The sequence below is a fragment of the Paralichthys olivaceus genome, chromosome 8 (assembly GCF_024713975.1).
Source record: "Paralichthys olivaceus isolate ysfri-2021 chromosome 8, ASM2471397v2, whole genome shotgun sequence".
In the NCBI taxonomy this organism is placed as follows: Eukaryota; Metazoa; Chordata; class Actinopteri; order Pleuronectiformes; family Paralichthyidae; genus Paralichthys; species Paralichthys olivaceus.
Window position 1 is genome coordinate 15,162,463 of NC_091100.1, and position 17,046 is coordinate 15,179,508.

The 17,046-nt window shown below is 42.1% G+C and overlaps 1 protein-coding gene and 1 long non-coding RNA gene across 5 annotated transcripts in view; one reads left to right on the forward strand and one right to left on the reverse strand.

Annotated features, from left to right (window-relative positions):
- The window catches only part of ntn1a (netrin 1a), a 60,634-nt gene that overhangs the window by 30,554 nt on the left and 13,034 nt on the right, over positions 1 to 17,046 (reverse strand). The window lies entirely within an intron of this gene.
- On the forward strand, positions 2,443 to 3,650 carry LOC138411169 (uncharacterized). The gene is made up of 3 exons (XR_011243817.1): positions 2,443 to 2,554; positions 2,920 to 2,948; positions 3,525 to 3,650. It is a non-coding gene; the product is annotated as an uncharacterized lncRNA (long non-coding RNA).

Genomic DNA, 17,046 nt, shown 5'->3' on the forward strand with positions numbered 1-17,046 from the left:
GTCATTTTTCAGATTCAGAGAAAACCTCACAAATATTTTTTTTTTTACAGATTCAGAACAAGTTTTAACATCCAGCTCAAAATGACTCAGCCTGATGATAATAACTCCTTATTCATGCAGGACCACATTATCTCTGTTACCGCTCAGTATACAATTAAAACTCATGGATCATGAGGCAAAATTTAACTGGGTCACAGTGACAGGGGACACGTCTGTCACAAGACACCGCTGAGATCAATCCTAGAGGAGATTTAGTTAAAACTAGCCCATCACATCCGAAACGACTGAGAACTAAACATGTGGTACAAATGAATTTCCTTTTTTTCATTGCATTTAAGAAAAAATCCTGATCACTTCATTTGTCACGTCTAAAAGTGAAGATAGGGAAACAGTTACTGACACACCTGAGGAAACACTGCGCTCAGTTACCTGCCATCTCTTTACAAGAGAACCATTAGGATAACAGTAGAGCACGTACCTCCACAAAGCCCGTTCAATTAAGCTGCACTAAATTCCACACCCTCATAGATATCAGTCGCCTGAATATGTATATATTCTTTTCAACAAGATCCATGAATTATTCCCTGGGAAATGGGTTCAAATGTCGAAATGTCATCTTGCATTGTTAAAGAAAGTGATTCTGTGTAATTCTGTTGACAAAGTTTCAAACAAACAAACAAACCGACCGGGGTGAAATCAGTTTGTCCTTGGTGGAGGTAATAGTATGCTGTGCACACACATATACACACACACACATTAGCACAAATGCACACATACACACACGCATTTACACACACATGGTCTTTACAACTAGCAGGATTCAGGGTTTCTGCTCCTCAGCACAGACATGAAAGTTGAGCTTGATTAATTCAATATTAACTTATTTTTTTAATACGAGACCAATAACTGACACAAGAATTCTAATAACTACAAATATAAGCAAAAAGAGGAGGGGAATATTGTTATCCCAGCACAATATGAAAAGCTGTCTGAGCTATCGTGTGCTGATTTTTAATTTTGATAATTAATGTGCAGACAGACTTCAGTTTCCACCCTAATCAGTTTGGCCTGTTTTAGATGAAGTGAGCTGCTTCAGGCCGGATTAGTGAGTCGCCTGTTAACTGCCCCCAGGTGAGCAGTAAAAACAAGTGTGAAGTGATACCTTTAAAACAAGTGTAATTGAATTAGAGGGATGAAGCCGAGCTTACCCGCAGCCTTTCAACACCCCTGTAATTTGGACCCCAACTGTGTGAAATTACCCCAAAGAAACCTGTATTTGAGTTTTGCGTCTCTTTGAAAATTCTAATCTCCAGCTGCAGAATTTGACAGGAATATGATTTGTTTATTGGCCCTCGCTTTTTCCCGCACGTCCTCGGAAACGCGGGGGTCTCAGCTCAGGGTCTGCATGTGTGTTTTAATTAGTTTCTCCGAGTGTTTCCCAGCTCCTATCGACTGACCTCAGCCTCGTGTAGCGGCGCAGAGGCGGCTTTCCCTCGGCTAATTAGAGGGAAAATTCAACCAACGGAGCGGGAGGTTGAGGTTAAGCCCGACATACTCACGATAAGCCTGGTAATTGAGCAATGTCGGTCACAGCCTCGATTTGCTCTAAAGAGACACTTGAGCAACTGATCTCTGCCACTTTCACTCCAAATCCACACGCTGGGTTTGTTCTAGCTGCTGCTGCTGCACTCCCCCGATGATAAAGACACAGATAAGGAAAAAAAGAGCTTTGGAAATGAAGAGCTTTCCGACAATAGCAGGGAATATGCTGAATATCTAACCACCCCCAGTGACAGATGACTGTCACCATCATCGACAGTTCCACCAAATAGAAATTTCCTGTCTATTTTAGGGTCAGTGGAGGTCACAGACTGTGACAAAGAGTCTGTTATCGTTCCAGAACTCTCAGGAGATTTCAGCCGTCACCTCCTGCGCTCACCCAAACAGGACCGAATCGACACAACTCCTCTGTCTCCTTCTTTTAAACAAACACCAAGGGGAGTCTACACGAGAAGAGTTCACTTTTTAACCAAAAAGTAATCAGATTAACTTCCCAACCCACAAGAGAAAAGGAAAAAAAATATGAGGTGTCCCCTGCCTTCACTGTGTTTGGGGTTGTAGAGAGTTGAAGTGAGCGGAATAAAGTTTTAAGTTGAATATGTCGAACTTATTTCTGACAATGTTTCCTCAAACTGTGCCGCAAGTGATCTGGAACAACACACTCCTGATACCGCGTGGTTCAGTTAATTAGATGATGCACACACACACTGGATGTGATCTGTCCTCTGTCCTGCAGACAGCTGCTCTCTCAGTTTGGGGCTCGGGCCGGCAGGAAGAAACGTGACACACACACCGGGAATGTTTGTCGAGCATGAAAACCCCACATGGATCCATTTCAGAGATCCAGTGTGTCAACTTCTGATGTGCAACTGTGATCGTGTAACACACAAAAAAATGCCATAACGACAACTCAAGAAAATCACCATGTTTGAGTCAGTTGTTTTTTGTTGGATCATTTTTTGCAGACACTGCTGTCCAACAAGTCGGTACACAGGTAAGTGTCAGCTGTTCGAAATAACATTTATGTGAATCGATAAATGACAGAACTAATGAGTACCACCACCTGTCAAGATATAAAAGCAAATACACAGTCATGTAAATATTCCTGTGGTAACTAGAGAGTATCACTGTCATCATACTGTTTAATACAGTATATGAAAGTATTCAATGCAGATACATTCCCATATATGTTACAGTATTATTAAGCATATTTATCGTAGTTTTTAAGGTGGAATTGTTTTTTAAAATTATTTCCTGTATTGTTTTGTAATTTAATCTTATTTTAAATGGAGGAATCTTTATCTTTTTACTGAATTTGGCATTTCTCATCAACAGCTAATCCGATCTACTTTTCCTCAGGTGAATAGCTGTGGACCTGAGAAGCAGTGGTAGATGTGCGGTTTCTTTTCTTCTTGTTTTAAAGTATGTTTTGGGCAGTGGGCTTTTATCGTTTGGAAAGTCTCTAGTGACTGATTGAGCCTATATGACATTATTTGATTTTTCATGATATCGGGATAAAGAGCTCAACATTTATTTTACTGATGCACAATATATGTTTATTTCTCAGATGTTCTATGACTGGACTATTTAATCCATTGAGGCCTAGTTTCAATGAAATAATCTTAAAAACTATAAATAATCCTGCTGCTTGAGGCTCAGGTCAGCAAGATATGATCGATCACTCTGATGATACGTAAAGTACAAGAATCTGAGTTTTACTTGAAGAAATGTACTTTTACTCCAGCAATTCTGTTAGGAGGTAGTGTGACATCATATTACATTCATAAAAAAATCTCAAAGAGTGACGATAAAATGATTTTCTTTTAAACAATTACAGACTGGATGGTGGTAAATGAGAGCACAGATATTTGTCTGTCTACGCTGAGTGTACACAGACAGCTGCTGGAGGCATGTTAGTGTATAAGCACGGGGACGTTTCATCTCTGACATCTCTTGTTCTCCAGGATTCACAAACGATCGTGGACAGGACAGATTCATTCCCTGTTGATACTTCCTCAGCGAGGAGTGATCCGCCTCATATCCATCTGATGTCGGAGCAAACCAGTGACAAGAATGTAATTCACGGACGACGACCATGAAAAAATAAACACACCTCCCTGATAACGACTGTTTCTCCCAAAACAGATGAAGAATTTCACTTTTTAAAAAAAAGCCTCCACTGAACCAAAACATCACATGATGTGAAATTACAGACATATTCACACTGACTCTGTCCCCAAGATATACTGAACATTTCTAACCTCTGTTAAATATCAACTTCTAACTCTGTTTTGTGTCAACAATTATTTTAATTGCATCCTGTTTCCTCGTCTGTTTATTTAACTGCTTGTGAATTAAAACAATACGTGTTTTATCTCGTGTCTGTTGATCCAGACACCAGCCAGATAAAGACAGGAATTTCTAAATAATGTATCATTTCCACGGTGCTAATTTGAGGGAATGTGATGACAGATGAAAGTCAGTGTTTTGTGTTGGATGTTCTCTTACAATTAAAGCTTTATATAAGTGTCATGTACCATTATTAGCTCAGTTCATCTTTTTAAACAAGCTGATTATTGTTCATTGCATTAAATATTTCATTGCTGAACAAAAGGATAAACAATCATTTTTAAGATGCTTCATATTGTAAATTATACACAGGGCATCATCAGGCACATTTTAAATCAAATTTACATTCTGAAAGTGCTGTGTGTTCAACTCACCTTCCCTATTTTGACACACAGTAAAATAAAATAAAAAGAGTAATATAAAAATAATATATTTGCATTATGCTTAAAAAACCAAAAACTCTTTTCAAGATTTCTGAGGCTTTTGCAAGATTGCATCAATGGAAAACCAAAACTGACAAAAATAGATGACAGCTTTTTAAACCAGCAGTATGAACAAATAGTCAACAATATGATCAAGTCGACTGGAAAATTGGAATTAATTCTTAAAAATGTATTCTCAAACATCACAAAGCAAAGAGAGAGTCTTACAAATAAGAAGGGTATGGTGAGGTGGAGGATGAATGGGGAGTCTGGGGTCAACCGTGTGTGTGTGTCTGTGTGTGTGTCTGTGTGTGTGATGGGCGAGCACCCTGGGAACGCCATAAAACTCCAGGGTGATGAAGCGAGGGTGTGGTCGGGCTAATTTAATTCCTTTATTGCAGCCAATTAGCCACAGCACTTTAGCCCCCTGTGAGCCCTGGAGCACCTCTCCACTCGCTCTCTAATGACCCAAACTAAACTCTGGATCCCAGCTGCCCCCATAGAAGGCCATGTTTCACACACCACTGTATTTTTAGTTTGTCCCGTCGACCGAGGATGACAACGAGACTGAGCGAAATAAAGAGAGGAACAAAAATCTGGGTGAAGGAAGGATGAAATGGAGGGAATGAGATCGGTGTGCTGCTTGTGAAATCCCCAGCACGACTGCAGGAGACTAATTGAGATCAAGTCATAGAGAATATTTATCCGTCCTGCAGGGTTATCAAAGGCAGATTAATCATGTAGTGAAGACTGATTTCCACTGGACAGATTCCATTTGCAGCCTTGACTCTCTTGTCTGACCCTGTTTATTTATCTCTTTACTTCATAATTTAACACTCTGATGTTTTCCCATATTTTTCTGGCAATTTATGCAATTCCCAGCGCCAGCAGTGAGCAGAGCCCTATGGTGCACGTTCTGTCAGTGGGTGATAAAATGTAGTCTGATCATCAGACCCACGCAATTAAAGAGCTGTGAGAACCGCCTCACTTCAGCACGAGCAGGGATCCCTGATGAAGCTCTTAGCATCAGAGCGAAGGTTAACGTTAAGCATTGGATTTACAGTAGACTGCAGAGTAAATACTAACTATACAGTCACATCGGAGCACTCCATTTAAACTATGAGAACCATTTCAGGATCCTTAACAGCTCCTCAAATCCAATAAATGTCAAATAAAACTGTACCAGTGATTAGAAACCTTGTGATTATATTCTAATCAGTGATCTATTATTTAATGTCTGTTTTTATTAATTTTAACTAGTCTACAGTACCCATGCTGATTTGCCGTCTACATGATTCAAATTGAGCTTTTATATATTTGTTGCACTTTAATTTTTGTAATTTTTTAACATACATGTTTACACTAAAGCAATTACATTCCTAAAGGAATCAATTTCCTCTTTATTTCAGTAATCACATTTTACATCTACAAATTAAACTAAAAAACTTTACATCTTATTCCGATTTTTTTTCTAGGATTAATATGTCGGGTGATACATTTTTAAGACTCTCAGCTTCCTTTTGTCTATTTATTCAATTTCCTGCTCTGAAATGGTAGAAATGTGATAATAATGACATAAAGCTGCTGACTTTAGTGTCCATGAGAGGAGATAAACACAATCAAACAATCTTTTTGATAATGTCTTTGAGTTTCAGCAAAACAGCAAACCTTTCAAGACAAAAACACAATCCGACATATCAACACCATACTGAATTCATCCACTGCACAGTTGCGTACACACCACCCTTCAGTCTGCAGCAGGCCCCGGCAGCAGCCTCCCTGCTCCACGCCGAGTTAAATGGCCCATATATTCGCTCTCTGTCCTCGTGTGGGGGCTAATAAGGCCTTTCCCTTTTTCAAGAGTCTAACTAGCCACACAGAGGCAAAACAACAAAGAAAGGCCTAATGGCCTCCAATTTCCCGCATTAGTGCCCATTTAATGGCTGACCTGCCCTCTCGTTAGGCTGCGCAGCATGGGAGCACTTCTCAGCCTCGGTGCTTGTGCGAGCACACACACACACACACATAGAGCACTTCAGCCCTCCACAGGCACACTGCCTAGGGCCCCTGCAACACTTCCACCCCACGCTGAGAGTGCATAATAGGGCAGTTTGTAAACTGGCTGGCCTGTGATCAGTGGTGCATCCATTTGCTGAGTAATCAAGGGTCCTTTGTATGAGTGGAGTGTATAGAGTAGTGTGTGTGTGTGTGTGTGTGTGTGTGTGTGTGTGTGTGTGTGTGTGTGTGTGTGTGTGTGTGTGTGTGTGTGTGTGTGTGAGAAGGTGTGTGTACATGTGTGAGAGAGAAAGATTGTCTCTGCCCATCTGTCTTAAAGTTGTGTTCATCCTCCTGAGCGTTGGAGTAATCCTGAGATAAAGTGTCCCTGCCTCGAAAAAGATCTCCTCCAATTCAGTTCTATGGGAAAAGAAACAGCTGACATACAGTGGCGGAATAAAGGGAGCCACGGAGGGGCTGACGAGGGTGCGTCATGTGTATGTCAGCTATGCCATAAAAATGCCATGGGTGGAGGATGACGATGGCAGGTCCTATTCAGGGGCTGTCGCGGTGAAAGGGTCTTTAGGATGAATAAAGATTCCTCAGGGCCTGTCAGGTCCCCGCAGCTCCCCACCGAACAATACCCACTGAGAGCAGCTGTCTTAATAGCGTGAGGGACTGACAGCTTTAGGAGCGATGTGGGCAGCATCTGCACAAACTTTCCAAACAATGCTCCGCTGTGTGACAACATAATACAACCTAACAGGGCAGTGCGGTGTTTGCCAGGGGGTTCAGACGGTGAATGCAGCCTGAACGTTTCTATTACACATAGATCTTTTTAAGAAGCTGACCTGACAGCGTTGGCAGAGCTGCATCGCCTCGGCGTTCTGTGACCTCGTGTGTGAACGGATGTAGTGCAGGGATGCTTCCTGAGCGTGATGCTGATTGGAACCAATTGGATTCACAATTCCCAAAGCGGAGAGACCAAAAATCTCTTGCTTTCACTCATGGGTTTCTTATTGGAGAGCGAGGAGTGGGAACGGTGTATAAATGTATTGTGTTTGACTGATGGAGCATTGTTTCCTTCACAAAGTAAGGGCGGATTACTGAAACAAGTGGCTGACGTGTCTTCCTGCCATCAGTGTCTGATCTGATAATCACAGAGTGATCTATCTGAGACTTGGCTCCTCCTCCTCCTCTTCCTTGAGTAGCTGTAAATCAATTGTGCAATGGTTTTCAGCCGCAGCGCAGCACCCTGCCATCAAACCGGCTGTCAGAGCCAGCTATAATAACCCCTCTCCACAGTCTGTGCTCTCTATTGTCTTACATCCAGCCATTACCTAACCCTGTCTCCTCTGCCTACAGACCGTCCACAAACATCGCTCGGGCTTTCTCTGAGAGAGGATGCACGTCGGAAACACTCGAGACACATCACCTCCAGTCTATTTACCCGCTGAGTTTGGTTTCTATGGGACCAGCAGATTTTCACTGTGTTTTGGGTTCACGCAACTTCTGGCAGGTCGACGTGTGCGTTGCTGGCCCGGGGCTGGCAGGGATGGGCCGGGGCACTGTCAGTGTGAGACAATGAGACGGAGCTTTACGCTGTAGCTAATTAACGCTCCTCCGCATATAGCTGTGATTCATGCTAATCCCATGGCCTGTGCAATTAAGGCAATCACTCTGCTCCGACAACGTTAACTAAAGATTTTAAACCCGGCATATTTAAAGAGAATTGCAGTCGGCCAGCACTGATTGGCGGCTGCGAGCTGAGAAAATAAACAGAGTTGGAAGATTAGATGATTAGAAGATTAGATGAGTTAATTCGTCCCTTCAGGCAGGAAAAAGACAGCGCGTGTTTCCTCCTGCATGAGACAAAGGAAAGACATATGGATATCTTCATCAGCCATCATAATGCCTCATCTCTCTCTTTCCTTGCTCGCTTGTTTTCTTTTCAAACACTTTCTCTACCTCCACTCTGTGAATAAGAGCCCTGTGGGACGGGGCACTCCCTACCTTGCTTTGGTAAGTGTTTCCATATTGAACTGACTCAGCCTTGAGGGTAAGCAGATGAGTCTTGGATTAGGGATGAGACAGAGATGCTCGCTTGGATTTATTTCAACATTTATGGTTTCCACTCCCAAATACAATGCACTTTGCATAAGTCAATCTGGATACATTTTTCTCAGAAGTGTCAAAGATATGATGGAAATTACTGTTACACATAGTTTTCTGGAAATCCCTCCCTTTCAACTAAACCCTGAACTGTACTCTTATACAAATGTAGATATTCCTAAATTTTCATTTTTACCAGAGTAAGGAGGTTATGTTTTGGCTTGTTTGCCTGTTAGAATCAGACACCTGGTGGAAGGATGGGACATGGATAAAGACAGAACCCATTACATTTTGGTGCAGATCCAAACAAACGGGCGGATACAGTAATATTTTATATTTCTACTGAGTGCGCTGTGAACATGCTGATGCTCATGATCAGAGAAAAATATCCATAGACAAACACGCTGACCTCAATGGGCTTTAAATTCTAAATTTAAGCTTCAAATACTGTTATTGTATAGGCTCATTAGAAACCACATCGTCAAGGCCATGCTAAGCAGGTGGGAAACCTTTGACCCACACACACACACGCATGCACGCACGCACACACACACACACACACACACACACACACACACACACACACACCCCATACATTCCAATTTTCAAGTCCCCATTACCAGGATACTACTCCCACAAAATGGGCCATGACCTTCCTCCTCCTCTTTTCCTTTTTCTTTGAGGAAAAAAATGGGCTTTCCCTACTGCAGATATCATTAGAGAGGAGTGGAGGAGAGAGGAGAGGAGTGGAGGAGAGAGGAGAGGAGAGGAGAGGAGAGGAGAGGAGAGGAGAGGAGAGGAGGGGAGGAGACACAAGTTGACTTAGTAACAAAGGGAATGGAGTGGAGGGATGGAACGGGAAAAAATAAATCTCAAAACTCTGAGTCTCTAAAAAAAAGACTCACCATGAATTGATGTTACACTATACTTGACCTTTTGTGGCTCGTTAACAAAAAAACATATCATGTGAACATCATCTGATTTTCCGGTGGAAATGGTTGTCTTGGTAGTTTCACACGTGCTTGCTTATGCATGAATTTGCAGGATTTCTCCAAACTGTGCTGATGAATGACAGTCTTCCAACAAAACGCTTTTAACACATACAAGCTAGCTGAAATAATAAACTGACCTACTCACACACAGAAGAAAAACAGAAGAGGATTAGATATTTTAAAATGCTGGAGAAAACATGGGGCATTCTCCTCTGCACACTCAACAGCTCTAAATGTACAGTATCATAAAGCCCCTGCAGGATGGAGTTTGTACGGCCAAAGTACACAAATCAAAAGACGTAAATGCCGTCTATGAAAAAATAAGTTGCCGTGAACGTTAGGAGGTGTGTGATTATCCAGCTACAGTATAAGTCAGGGGGTAAACACACGTCGAGGCTGGATTGTCAGTGTGCGCAATCGGAGACATTTAAATTTGCGTCAGCCAAGATAAATCAGGACCTGGAGTCACTCATCATCTCGGCGCATATCGCACTTCTACTGAATCTGAGCCTTAAAGGCTGACTTCATGCAGACAGCAGAATGTGGGGGGATGATGAAGCTGAAGAGGTCACTGTGTGTGTGTGTGTGTGTGTGTGTGTGTGTGTGTGTGTGTGTGTGTGTGTGTGTGTGTGTGTGTGTGCATTGTAAATTTTTGAATCCTTGCCACCAAGTCAAGCACAGTCTACAGAGCAGGGAGTGAGCAGGAAGTTGCTGGAAGCCATAAATCTAAAACTCCACAGCATGCTCCGTCACTTCTGTGACACATTTATTGTCCTCTGTTCATTTCCCCCCTTCTCTTTATATTGTCTTCTGCTCTCATCCATTTTTAAAACTGCACATCTTCAACTTTAACCTGAATTCCTCAACGTCCTACGCTCTTTCCTTTTTGCTAAACCACACAGTGTGTTTGGAAGCAGGTGAGGAATCTTTTTCTTTCCTCCCTTCATGTTCTGGACTTTCAAAGTAGACGCTCTGGGTCACAAATAGAGCGTGTATGCCTGCAGCAGGCAGCGCTTCTGACACAGCTCAGGCGATTTTCTTGGAAGAGGCAGCAGAGAGTGCACAGAGCTGCATGTGGAGGGATGAGCTCACCAGAAACGGACTTTTCCAGCCAGTGGCAGAAAAAACGATGTCAAAAATATACAGGAAACATGAACAAGACGATCTGTGCACATTTTTGGGCTGAGAGAGAAGCATGAGTAACAGTGATGGACGGGGAACACCAGTGATTGACAACATGAACTCAGCAGATACAGTACGTGCTGCAGGATGTGATTAATAATGGGTCCAAAAGCAACGATCGGCAATTTTTGCGACTTGATCGTAATCTGTTACGATCGCTCAGACCCACTGGTAAAGTTCATCTTTAATCCTGAGCTTAATATAAACAAGGCTGAAGCTCTGTGGGGAAAGTGAGCACGCGCTCAGTTACACTGAGGAGCAGAGAGGCCAAATAATGAAACGCGCTTCCAAGAGAAGGAGAGGATCAAAAGGATCAAAATGTGGCCAGAGTCTGTGCACGCATATGCATCACTTTTATGGAACATGTTGTCTTTGGGCTCTGAAAAGAAGTTACTCCTGCTATTTCAAACGCAGCTATCATGAGTCATTATCCAGAACCATCAGGAGAAAGATGCTGCAAGTGCAAATCAAACAGGGTCTTTTTCCAGAGCAGCTCACAAGCAAAACAATGATATGTTCACTGCCCAGGCTCAATGTCCTTAAATTAGTTTTTTAAATCAATGGATATAACCACTGTAATGGCATATATTATGATCAGTGGTTGTACTGAAAGTTCAACTGCAACAAGGCAGACAGTAGGTCTGGACTTACTCAGAAACAGCAAGGTGGAGGTCTGCTTTCTTACTACGACCATAAACATTAAACTCTGATGTTGTTTAAGTTGTTAGATGTTTAAACATTTTCAGATTTTGTACTGACTGATGATTTGCTCCTGACTGGCCCCTTTCGAGTAAAAATTAAAACAAATTAAATCAGATACATGTCAGTTTTTGATCATTTGAATTAGAAGAGGTAACATTCACCTGATCGCTTCATCATTAATTTGGGGGTTGTAAATGGAAGTTGTTTTTATCTGTCTTTGTCTTAGTTTGCAGAATTACACAAAATCTACTGGACTCACGCTCAATGTCAACTGGGATTGGCTCCAGTCCCCCCTGATTTATTTTAAATCAAATAATAAAAGCAGAGTATCAGTAGACAATGGCACAACTGAACAATGCTGTGCATGTAAGAAATACATACTGTTAATTCTGCATGAAATATTTTGGAAATAAAATAAAAAAAACATTATGCTATCCATTCAGTTATAGTTGTTCTGCAGTGATATTTAAATAATTGATTCACTTGTCACTTTACTATTATGTTGTCACTGTCTGCCAGCTCTGTGTAAAGTTTTGGTGTGATTCACTTTTAGTGTAAAGACGGGAGTGTGCTGCCGTCCTGCAGCAGACAGGCTTCAGTGTAATATGGCGGATGCTGTGGCTGCTGGTTTGGTCCATGCAGATTGTTTCTGACACTGATGGAGCAGTGATGTTGTTACTGTACTGCCTCCAGAACCACATTTACTGACGTGGCATACTGCCTACCGCTCCGTACGAGTCCGGCCCTCGGGCACTGGTACATACACACTGCACCTACACACACACATTTATATACGGCCACTTCTCTGGTTGCAGTGTTGGAACAGTAGCCCTACAAGTTTTTTTTTTAAAAGAGGAATTCATATCTTCTGTAACCAAATGTGACATTTGTGACTCTGGCAGGAAGGATACAGTTGGGGAAGTGGAGATGGAGGAAAAGAGACCCCTCTGATCCCGAAACCCAAAACCTCATTGTAATTTAGACATCGGTAGAAGGCAATTAGCGAGGGGAGGACTGGTCTTTGCCAGAGCAAGCAAACGGCTGACACACACTGAGCGAAAGCACAATTTCACTGCACTAATAATCTGACAGGAGACAATGGTTGTTATTTTTCAGATAATAGCGAGTGCGAGTGGAAACTTCGACAGAGGGAGCAAGGAAAGATTTATCTCGGCTGAAAGGAAAGTAAACAGAAGGTTAACAGCGCTTTCTGAATAAAACGACGACAATGCTCTGCTAACAGCGAGAGGGGAAAGGAGTGGAGGATTTATTGATGCTCCCTCTCACATGGAAGATTAAATGAAGGAGGGAGAGCGCCTCCTTATTTGTATCTTGTCTCATTTTAAATGAGGATTTATTCAGACAAGGCGAGGCCAAAAGTTCAACACTGTTTCTCTGCAGCAGTGAAACGGTGCAGAGCTTCAACACACACTCCTGAGTGAGGAAGAGGCAGTGTTGTGGGTTTATCTGCAACTGGTCATTAGGGGTCAGGGTGATTCAAAGTTAAGAGATTCATTATAACAGGTTATATTTGTTTTTCCTGGATTATATCATAAAGTTTCTTGAAAAACTGAATTTAAAAACGTATTCATGAGACCTTGAATAATCCAATACTTCAATTGGATGTTTTGGTAGAAAACAAATACTCGGTGTGTGAACATTTTGCTGATATGTTAGTATCAACGTATTTGTGACTTCCCAAATACAAAAAACTAAACATCTCCTCTTTGCGTCAAGATAGCGGTAGCTGAGAAGGTAGATAGGGGATGTTTGGACAAGCTACTGAAGCCCAAGTTGCCTCTGGCTGTTCTGACAGTGGATGAATGGTGGGTGACAGAAAAAGCAGTTGTGGTGTAAGGTGCTTTAAATGGTCGATAAGACAAGAAAAGTGTTTTGTATACAGTCCATTTACGATTTACCATATGAAATGTATACAATTACTATTTCTACAAAATATATTTGTTGTTTCACTTTAGTTGTAGGCAATAGAAAACATCATCACTAGGGCACAGGGTTGGCACTAGAAGACTTAGTCCTCTTGAACCCTTGAGGGGAATAAGGCATTGACGTGTGCTGGGCCTGTTCATGTATTCCTGTTGGGCCTCTCTACATGTCAGACCCATCTCTTTCACCTCAGCCGTCACAGTTTGCAGTCGCCACCTTGTTTGTGTTTTCCAGGTTGTGTTCATCTCAGGGCGGTCTTTAGTATGTGGTTCATTCTGAGGACACGCACAAGCCATTCTATCTGCCAAAGACTGCTCTCTAACACCACATTCTGGCTCTAACAAGTCCCCTGCAACTTCAATTTCCACCTCGCTACAACAGAGCACACTAATTTCCACAATAACACAGATGGTGAGGTGCAGAATCTGCTAATATGGACATAATTACAAGAGATGCTGCTTCAACAAAGAGACTGCATCTTGTACCAGATCCTATCTGAGCTCGCTGGCTTAGGAAAACCTGTGCTTTTCAGGGAACTATAAGTGGTTGTGTAATTTATGTCAAGAATAATATTACCCCCAGTGTGTTATCGATTGTGCAGATATTGCTTTATATTTGCTCTGGCGGGAGACTGGCTCTCAGTTACAGGATGATTGCGCTGCTCTGTGAGCCAGGAAAATAGACTGTAATTATCAAATAGGCCACTTAAACTTAATCTAATGAAAATGGCTTCAGAAAACACTTTGACCCCCTTGGCGCAGGTTTTTCTTTTTCGTCTCAACACCTTGCAGAGAATTTTACAAAGCAGTAGGGGGCAGCTCCCCAAAAAACCTCCAATGTTGTGTCTAAAATGCTGAAGTCCTGTGTGGGCAGGCGAGGTGTCATTTCCGATGAGGTCACTGGCGGAGGCAGCAACCCAAACACTAACGACTGTTATTCTTCTCCTTAAATCCCTCTCTTGTGTTTCTTTTTTCTCCCTATCTTTGTTTGTGATCGCTTCACTCTTTATTTTCCCACTGACCTTGTTTGTTATTGAGGCTCTGAGTTAATTTCATTTCCCGCCCACTGCCATGGAAACCCCTCAGAAACCCAACACTGTCTTTCGTTCTAAAAGTGGAAGCTGTGCTGCTGTTAGACTTCGTGCAGTGAGAAGGGGGCTGTCACAGGAGGAACGATAAATGTCTCAGGCTTTTAAAGATGAAATTGTTGAAGAGAGTTTTATTTTCTCTCGAGTGGATGTCTGACAATGTCGTTGCCAAACATTCTGATGAGGTAATCCACATTTTCTCGTCTCAAAAAAAGTTCCTGGAAATGCCCAATGATGGTTCACTTAGTTATTCTGGGGTTTTTAACCATATTAAAATCTTAATCATCACATTAATGTACTTTTTAGACTGATGGCTACGTCATCTGTTTAAGAGTCATATGTTTCAACTCCAAATCAAGCAAGTGGATCTTAAAGGGGCAGTGTAAGTAGTGCATTTTATTTGAAAACATTAAAAAAAAAATTAAGATTATCGAGAGAATGTGAGAAAAAAACTTAGCATACTAATTTGCTAGTCCCCGACTGCTCTGACTCCTAATACCATTTTGTACCTCAAGAGGTGATAATGAGTCACTGTATTCTCCTGTTTTGTCCCGAGTCCAACATGAGAGAATGAAGAATTAGTAACTGTGATTAAGCTATAACCCTGAGATGCAGTCATCCTCTCTCCAATCCACGTAGCTTTGCCAACATGTTAACAACAGCTCTATTCTGAGGTTAGATTTATCCAAGCTTACATTAGCCCAGTGTGAGGATTGAAACTTTGTGAGTGGCCAGTGAGAGGGTTGGTAAAAACTTTGTGGATTGTTTTACAACCCGCTGGCCACCAGGATTCATCCAGGTATGTGCAGTGCTTAGTCCAGTTATGACAAAGGTGAAGTAGAGGAGCTTTTCCTTTTTTATACAACAGGCATGATAAACCCAACTTAAATATGATGCCCCCTATTTGTTTTGAGTATGAATTTGACAGTTGTCCAATTATTTCAAATAATCCCTTTAAGTGGAGATTTTTATTATGGCTATTATTACTTTAAACACAGATTTACTCCCTTAAACACAACAGAACGTTTAAAAACACATACATATCAAACTTATGGTAAATCTGTTTTCACCCGTTCAGAAAAACAGTCAGAATCTGTTAAAAAGGTGATATTAGTCAGGTTTGTTTTTTAATTAAAGGTTGTTTTTACCAGAAACCTGTAACATTTTCCTTGTTTCCAGGTTCTGATGCATTGGAAACAAATTCATGACCTGCAGCAACTAATTTAAAACAACCAGCTGCCTTTGGCCTAGTACTGTACGTCTATATCTGTTAACCTACCTAGATGACTGAGAACTATTCTGGAACACAAATTTAATTTAATTATTCGAATTGCAGTGGATTCAAAAAACGAAGGGCAGGGTCTGTGCCGGCTACTGTTATTACCCCCACAGCTCTGAAGGACCAGGGGGAGGAAAAGGTGAAAGGAGGAGAGCATTGGGAGCAAGCCACTTCTTCACAGCTACCTCTGGCTGAGCTCCATCCCTCATTCCATCCACCTCTTTCTTCACCCCAGTCTTTATGTCTTCCTCAGAGACATTGAGAGACAGGAGAATCATCTCCCAACGGCCATCCGTCATGATCCAACTCAACTTTTATCTGCGGCCAACGACCTGTCCTGGCTGCACGGGAGAAAAATACGAGAACAAACCAAAACATGGGTGGGGGGGTGAGGGGGAGTAAAAATGAATTCTCCAGGTTCTTTTTGTTTTACATCTGGATATCTACAGAGACCTGGTGCGTAATCATTTCAGTATCTGCGAGTATCTCTTGAGGTTAGAGAGCAAGAGACAGACAGCGAGGACTAGAGACTGAGGCCAAGCTTTTTTTTCTCCCTATGTCGTAAAGGTCCAGCTCTTTGCTTCAGAGAAAACACGAGAGGGGCCCCTTTGGAAATGAATTTTCACCACAAATTATCATCTCATAACAAAAATATTCCCATTAATGACTCAATTTCCTTGTAATTTCCTTATCGACCCCCGTAATTAGGCCCATTTGTTTGCTTTGTCATCCTCTAGTGATATGAGCCTTTTGTTATTGAAAGCTGAGTGGGAACTTGCGCAGGGACCTGATGACTTAGTCAGCTACACCCACCCATACACACAGACACACACAGACACACACACACACACACACACACACACACACACACACACACACACACACACACACACACACACACTCCCTTCTCCTGCAACCCAAGGACCTAGCAGCAGCAGCAGCAGTGGAAGTTATCTAAATAGCACTACTGGTAGTCTTTATCTCTCTCCCTCTTTTTTCTTTTGCTCACTCCCCTTCACCCTCTTGCTATATCTCTCTCTATCACCTCTATAGTCTCTCATCCTCCTCCCCCCTCTCTCTCCATAATGGACCTTCTACAGAGGAGCTGAATCAGCTGAGGCTGCTGCTTTCTGAGCTTCTCACTCTGCTCTCTGCCGGACTTTGAGCCCAACTAATTGGCTGCATTGTTCGAGAGGGAGCAGAGCCGGGGGTTACTAAAGAAGAATTAAATGTCGGGGCATGGCTTTATCCTACATGTTCTCTATTTCTTGGGAGAACATTGTGTATTCTTGAGTGATGAGAAAGCAAGGCAAAAAGAAAGTGGACTCGTAGCCCCTCACCCCATGTGTCTTATCTGTTAGAGCTAATGAGTGATGGATTAACCCAGGAACACCCCTGGCAAATTGAGATGACCCCGCAAAC